This window comes from Mus caroli, chromosome 10 (genome assembly GCF_900094665.2).
Source record: "Mus caroli chromosome 10, CAROLI_EIJ_v1.1, whole genome shotgun sequence".
Lineage (NCBI taxonomy): Eukaryota > Metazoa > Chordata > Mammalia > Rodentia > Muridae > Mus > Mus caroli.
The window spans coordinates 10,180,545-10,188,945 of record NC_034579.1 but is presented as its reverse complement, the minus strand read 5'-3'; positions in this window follow the sequence as shown (position 1 = coordinate 10,188,945).

The window sequence follows — 8,401 nt, the reverse complement described above, 5'->3', positions numbered from 1 at the left end:
GAGGCAGTTTTACCAGGACAGTGGAGCAGAGACAGGATGGAGAGTCAGAACAAGCTAGACACAAGTGAAAAGGCAGAACAAGCCAGAGAATGAGAGAGTTCAAAGATTAGAACATGTTGCCAAAGGTAGTATGAGGCCAAGTAGAGCCATTCAGAGGCGGCTGAAAGAGAAGGACAGATTGGACAAGTCAGCTTGGAGAGGAGTTTTGAGCCAGAAAAGATGAAGATGAGTTCAATCAGCCAGCCAGAGATCAGAAAGAACTAGGAAGGGATGAGCTTAGAAAGTCTCAGAGGTTGAAAACAGTCTAGTCCTAGATTAGATTGTGCAGAGGCTAGAAGCTTCCAGGACTAGGCCCTGGTTAGCAGATGGGAGCAGTAATCAATGGAGACTACAATTACACCAGAAGAATAAAAAAATACTTTTACAATTAATCCCTACAGGAAGGTACACACTGATCCGAATAACTACCTGTGGTGCCCACGTGCATATGAAGAGACAGAGGCTTGGAGAGATGTCAGCTGCCTAGCATGCTGACTACCACAAAGATCACGGCATAAAAGAACAGCAGACATTGAGCCCCTCACAGATCCTGAGGCAAGAAGTTGGAAATAAAGATGTCAGAGGGGAGATTCTTCCTAGAAGCAATGAAGAAAAACACATTTGGTGCCTCTCTGCTTAGCTTGGGGATAAAATCCCTACTGCAAGGACTATACTAATTTTAAAAATGGAAAACAAGAGTGAGCCACACATCCGTGTACTTTGCTCATGGAATTATAAGCTGATGAGGCTACTGTGGAACCGGTTTGCCATATCTTATAAATATGTGATCATCATGTGATCTTGCCGTTAGTCTGGTAGGTATACACCCAAAAGAACTGAAAACATGTCTTCACAAGAAAAAAAAATGTATGCTTGTGTTTTCAGTGGTTCTGTATGACTACTGGCGATCCTTGGCATTCCCTGGCAATCTTGTGGCTGAATCACTCCAGTCTTGTTTCTGTTTCTATCACCCTGTCTTCTGTACCATCTCTTCTCTCACATACTATTTGGTATAGGCCCAGTGGAATCAAGGATTCTCTCCCTTGACATTGCTAATCTACCCTGAAGACCCTTTTTCTGGATAGCTGCCCTCAGGTCTCCAGTGGACATGTCTGATAGAGTACCATCCTCTGGGCTCTACATTCACACTCACACATCTCAGTAGCTATGTCTGAGAGCTATGATAGTTGTTTCACATGGTTTATTATATTTTCAAATGATCAGTGCATATTGTTTTCCCCAGAGCAAAGAGTAGATACATTTTTACTAAATAGATTAGTCAGGGGTTAAAAAAAAAAAGACATTTTTTCAAGCACTATTAGGAAAATGTCATTTGGTGGAGTCTTTGATGGTTATTTGACAACTTAATCATGAAGATATTTTTACTCTTGCACAAATATGCATATCCAGTGGCACCTATTGTAGTATTGTTTGTGAGGGCAAAAAATGTGAAAAATGATTATTTCTGAGATCTGTCTGCCCCTCTACAGTTTCCTTGTGGACCTAATGAAAAGTAGACACAGACCTGTGTTCTGTAACTACTGAAAAGAAGGAAGGATCCAGGTTGTCGCAGATCGGTAGTGACTAGAAATCAAAATACGTTCATTGCACAATAAATGCAACAAGCTAAAAACGGTCGTTGTAATGTGATGTCTTTTAAAATTAATGTTTTTATACACACAAGGAAAAAACCCAAAGCAGAAGGATGTAAGCAGTAATTAATTTTGAGCGATGGGATTATAGAATTGTCTTTTCTTGCTTTTTGCATCTTTACACTGTAGGAACATTTTACAACGAACATCTATTATTTCTATTATAAAGGGGAAAACAATGAAGTTTTTTTTTTTTTTTTTTTTTTTTAAGAACGGGAAAAAAAAAGAGAGAGAAAGAATGAAAAATCCCATAGAGAGTGGCATTGTTCCAGGCTGGGTCTCGGGCCAAGATTCCGACTCTGCCGCACAGCGGTGGACAGGACCTCCCTCCGCTGGAGCCTGTGAATAGCTTGATTGACATTCTCTGCCAGACCGGGCTTTCATGCATCTGGCACCGCTCAGCTGGGAACCCCCTTGAAATTTCCAGGCAGGGGCCTCTTGGCTGTGTGTGTGGTACTGACCATCTCTTCATTTTCTGTTCAGTCACAGAGCCAAGAATGTTCCTGCTATGGAACCAAGCTCTGCTCCTCTCGTTACTTCCTTCTTGTTTGGCCTTCAGGAGGCTACTTAGCCTCTGCAGGCTGCCCAACTCAGGCCCAGTTTCTGAAATGGAGTTCAGAAGCACATTACATTCCTTCAGCAACACTGAAGCATCTTGGGTCCCCATAAATGTCAAACTAAACCTCCATCACACCTACCACATCTTATCCCACTCTGTCCACATTCCCTGCTGACAGGTGATGGCGACATGGCTCTCAATGAGTATTTTGTCATCCCTTTGCAACATATAAGCAATCAAACAGAAGATTGTTGTTGTTGTTATCAAGATAACAAAACTACTGAGTTTGATTTCTTACTTATCCTGTCTCCAGGAGTGCAGCGGTTCCAAAGCTTGCCAGAAAGGTCCAGACAGAATAAATCAAACCACCAGCAACAACAACCTGTTTTGCAGCCCGTCTAACTTGTCAATGTTCCAGAGCTGATTTGTATCCATTAAAAAATTGTTCATATTATTTGAGGGCAGAAGAGGCGTCCACCCTACTGCCAAACCTTCCCATTCAAGACTGCTCTTTATTTTATTTGAATTTGATCACATTTTTCATGAAAAATATCATCCTGATCATGGTACCTCTGAGGCTAGTTTCAATCCTGGATTTCTCCAAGCTAAGCATGTCCACCATCCACCCTTGTCATTGTTAGAGGTTGATGTTGACTTAGCTAATAAATAGAGCCCCCCCCCCATCTACTACCTTCTCTAGAATACTAATCCTTTGCATTTACATCAAGAAACTCATTGGTGACCTGCTAGAAACCATTTCCTTCTATTTCTTTTAGAGTTTTTTGTTTTGTTTTGTTTTGTTTTTGTTTTAGTGCATTATATTGATTTTTTTAAATGATGTCTACATAGATTGTAGTAGCCGACTCTTTTCATTTCAGAACTATACAAGAAGTACTATCTGACAGTGATGGTTCATACCTTTAATCCCAGCACAGGAGGTTGAGGAAGGGGAATCTCTGAGTCCAAGGCCAGCTTGGTCCACAAAGTTCCAGAGCTACACAGTGAAACCCTGTTTTGTACCTGTCCTCCCCCACCCCCGACAAAAGCTTTATAAATTATTTATGATTAAGTAGAAGGCGTGACAATTTGAGAAACAGCCTAGGAACTCATAAATATGTTCACTTGCAGCAGAGACTCTGGCAGGGAACAGATCTCATCTGATGTCAAGTAGCTTCAACAATTGCTTTCCCTTGCACACCAGCAACCCTAGCAAGAGTGCAAGTATCTCACTCTTCTTATTACTGTGGGATCAGAGGCATTCAGGATAGAGCAGGCAACGCCGGTCCCTCTGGAACCAGAGTCTGAGAGGCAGCAAGGTCCAGGATAACTTGTATGAGAAAAGGGCTTTTATCCAGTAAGAGAAATCAAGTAATCTTGCTGTCCTTTCCAGTTTATCAAGCTGGAAGGGAAAGAATGTATCCTAAGCCTGAGAAGTGGTGGGAAAGACTCTGGAAATATAAGCATACTAAGGGGAGAGGGGAGCATTGTTGCTAGCTGACTGACAGTAAGTGAGCTGAATTACTTACGGAGAGAAAGTGTGGGAGTCCTTTGGCCTCAGCACGTCATTGTTGTGCTGGCTGGGCTAGCAGATCTGTATGCTTGTACAGAGCAATGGATTCTCCTTACATTTTTAAAAGGCATCATTCTGCCCCTGAGAGATAAGACAGGGTCCTCCCAGGGTTCCCATGCTGATGGGCAAGACAACAGGAAAAAAAGCAGTGAGCATCATCCCTAAATAAATATTTTGTATCTATACTACTTTCACCACCTCTACTTTTGTGGGTACCAACTTGTGTTGGAAAAATCTTCCTTCACAGATTCACAAAAGTATGCACATGAGGTAAGCTGAGAGCACGGTCCTCCAGAGAGCCACGCTTTCCAGATTATGAAGAAGTGATCCGTTTAGACCTCCCAATGGGCTTCGAGCTACAGCAGGCAAGCAAACGTAAAACACCAACGGTACAAACAACAGAGGATAGAATGGGTTATTGGAAAACATGCATTCCAGGTTAGGTATTTCAAATCAAAGTGGGTTTGAAAGCAAGCTGTGTCTGAGGTGGTGTGTAAAAATGGATGACCTGTGGCCCCCAATCATGCATTGTTCTGTTGAGGGGAGGGATGACACAGGAGGAGACTAGTGAAAGTCATTCTAAAGAGGAAGTCAGAAAGAAATAAGAAGATATTCTACACAGTAAGAGAGAATTCATCAAGAAAATCATTTAATTGGATGTGCACTGTGTGTCTTCCAGAAGCTTAGTCTAAGTTAAAGACTCTGAGCATCTACCATGTCACCATATCTGCTTTGTACATGTCCATGTGTGCATACACACACACACACACACACACACACACACACACACACACACACACACAGAGTCTATCTATCTATCTATCTATCTATCTATCTATCTATCTATCTATTGATTGATGAATCGATCGATCTATCTATCATCTATCTATATACCTAGATCTATATACACATTTATGGGGCATATTTAGATATAAGTGATATGTATAGGCAAATACAGGTATTCATTAATTTGTATGAAATTAAGTCTTAGGCTGGAGAGATGGCTCAACAGTTAAGAGCACTGACTACTCTTCCAGAGGTCCTGAGTTTAATTCCCAACAACCACATGGCGGCTCAAAAACATCTGTAATGGGATCTGATGTCCTCTTCTTGTGTGTCTGAAGAGATCAATGATGTAATCACATACATAATATAAATACATCTTTTAAAAAAAGAACTAAGTCTTTCTGAATGTGTCAGTGTCTTTTCTGTTGCTGTGATAAAATAACAAAGCAACTTATACAATAAAATGACTTATTTGGGCTTACAGTTTTTGAAGGACAAGAGCCCATCACCATGAATCAGAGGCAAGGCAGCAAGAACCAGGCATGACAACAGAAACAAGAGGCTGGGGGCTTGCATAATAAACCTCAAGCATGAAACAGAGAACAAACTGACACTAACAGGAGACCTTAAGCCCTCAAAGCAACCCCGCCCCACGGTGACATCCTTCCTCCAGCATTGCTACACTTCCAAAACCTTCCCAAACAGCACCAGCAACTGGGGACCAAGTGTTCAAATATGGGAGCCTAGGGAGACATCTTTCTTCCAACCAATACACTGACATGGAGTATGTTGAGAGTTACAATAAGCACACAGGGCAGGTACTGGCCTGCCCTCCTAGAATAATCCAGAGAGGGGGATTGTGCTGATAAATGGGCAGTAGTCTTATAGAGCCATGCTCAAGAAACAGGAGGAGGGTAAAAGAATTTTGCAAAGGTTCTGATTCCCATCTTTCCTAGTTGGGTTGTGTGGGAAGTTCCTATAACAAATGAGGTCTAAAATAAAAAAAGAAAGAAAAGGAAAAAGCCACAGGATAGGTTGGCATTATTTAGGGGGGAAAGATTGGTAAAAGGGTTTGCACATCACATCCTGCAGGGGCAACAACAACCACTACAAAGTTTCAAAGAGAGCAAGAGCTCTTCAAATCCTTAAAATAAATCAGAGTGAACCTCACAGAGGCAAATAGGAGCCTAATCCCACCAAGACATTTTAAGGCAGAGGTTCTCACTGTCCCTAATGTTATGACCCTTTAATATAGTCCCTCATGTTGTTATGAACCCCCAACCACAAAAATTTTATTGCTACTTCACCACCGTAATTTTGCAACTGTTACTAATCATAATGTAAACATGATTTACATTATATCAGGATAACTGATATACAACCCCCAGAGGGCTCACAACCACTAGGTTGAGACCTGCCACCTAAATGCATCCTAAAATCAATGGCTGATTTTCAAGTTCTGGAATAAGCCTGTGACTGATTGTACATGCCGCAGTATGTTCAATGGGTTTAATTCTACTTTTGACATTGTGATATGATGCTGTCATCTACAAAGTTCACATCTGAGAACCATACAACTGATGTACCAAAAACTGCAAAACAAAGAAACAAAAACAAAAAATCCCCAAAATGTCATAATGCTTTATAGTTTTGTATTGGGCTCATTAGTAGCTAGTTTTGTTTGCATGTACTCTGTCCAGGGTGAGGAAGAAGTTCCTGGAAGGAGAGTAAATTGAATATGTTATGTTAAAGCATTCACCTGGTCAATTGTCACAAGTGGCTTAGGGCCATTTCCTCTTTCCTGACTTTCAGATTTTAATTGGTCAAGGTGAACGAAATATGTCATTCCAGGTCTGACAGTCTATTAGGAAGGGGGAAAAGAAGTGTTGTAGAGGAGAAAGTGAGAAGATTATAATTGGTAGATCCTCTTGAACTCCTGAGAAAATGGTAAGTGCGAGGTAAGAAACAGACCCTGAGCGTTGCAGAATCTTGTACCAGCACTGCTGATAGCAAACGACTAAAATCAAAGCAGTAAGAAATCATTTCTCAAGAAGAAGGCCGAAACTTATCATGTGTTTTGGGCATGTGTATTGCTATGTAGCCCTGGCTTGCCTGAATTCACGGGTTCTAAGAGCCCTTTCCTTCTGTCTTCCATAGGCATGCGCCTTCATGGCTAGCACATCCTCCCATACATGCTATTGGCCCAGCCTTCCTAGTGTCCTTCCCTCTCAGTAGTCACGGAACACCTATGAATGCCTTTCCACCATCACGTTTGGGTGTGAAATCTAGCCCCACCCCACCCCACCCCCGTCACCAGGCAAGGAAGACCTCACTCTACCTTCCTGGGAAGACTGGTTCTCGATACCTACTCCTGGCTGACCTGCCCCTGCTCTCAAATCCCTTCTGCTCTCTCTACTATTACTGGTGTAGATGGGGTCCTGCATTGTCCCAGCATTGTCCCCACAGTTCCCAAAACACCTAATGCTGTATATTTCAGGAATCTTTAACCCCTCTGTTTTCAGTTCATATCTTCAATTTCCTGCCAATTCTGTCTCTGAGGTTCAGTTTATTGAACGTCTGCCAAACATGATGGGGAAAGGCACACATATGGTGCTCTGTGACTACTGAAAAGAAAGGACAGGAGAGAGACTGTGCAACAATATAACACACAAGAGGACATGCTAGGCATGATAGTACAAGTCAATAATCTCCATCCTTGGAAGACAGACGTAAGGGGATTGCAATTAGTGAGTTCCAGCACAAGCCAGTGTTACAAGACCTAGGCTCAAGACACACTGAAAAAAAAATAAAAAGAAAAGACAAAAAGAAAAGAACTCCTTAGTGCTTAATACTTAAAAGCTAGCTGAACACGAGCCAGTCAGCATTGTTTTTAGACAGAAATTTGGGGACCATGCACACTAAGGCAAATGCCAGATATTTGCTTCTAAATGGCTGTCTTACATTATTATCACTAGTGTTTAACACACACAACAGCATGGCACACATTAGACAGGCTTGGGAAAGTAATTGGGAAAAGTGTGGCTTGGCGTGGTTGGCTTTGGTGCTGTTATAAAACAGAGCTAGAAAGCCGAGTTACTGTCACTTGGCCAGGACCTGGTTTATCTTGCTTGTATGAAGTAATAGGTTACAATCTTAATGTTTTAAAATAGCCCTCAGCAAATCTCCGATTTTAGGAAAAGCGAATGAGCTCATTTGCAGACAGGCTCATTGGTGTCTTGATGTAAATCACTACTCTGAGCCACAAACAAATCTTTATACTCTGCTTTCTCTTTTATGGCTTCTAGCGATGCTACAATGCTCCCCCACCTCTTACTCTTGGCCAGAGAGAGTCTAAATTAATGGCTTCATTACCACACAGGATTCTTTTCTATTTAGGTAGGAGCGTGCATCATTGCAGAAGACTATACAAAGAGTAAACACAAAAGACTCTACTGACTGGGAAGACTTGAAACCTGACTTCACTGCCAGCTTGAAGGAACAGAAATAAACAACTGCAAAGAATGTTTTTGAACAATGTCCTAATATTTAAAATGACATTTAAATTTTTATTATAGCTGTTGTTACCTCAGTTACCTGGTAATTGAGGGAAGGAAAAGATTATAAGGACCGGTAGGGACTTAGAATTAGGTTAGGGTTAGGGTTCTAAGAAGGGGAAAAGTGTCCACACTTTGGTCTTCATTCTTCTTGAGTTTCATGTGTTTTGCAAATTGTATCTTATATCTTGGGTATTCTAAGTTTCTGGGCTAATATCCACTTATCAGTGAGTACATATTG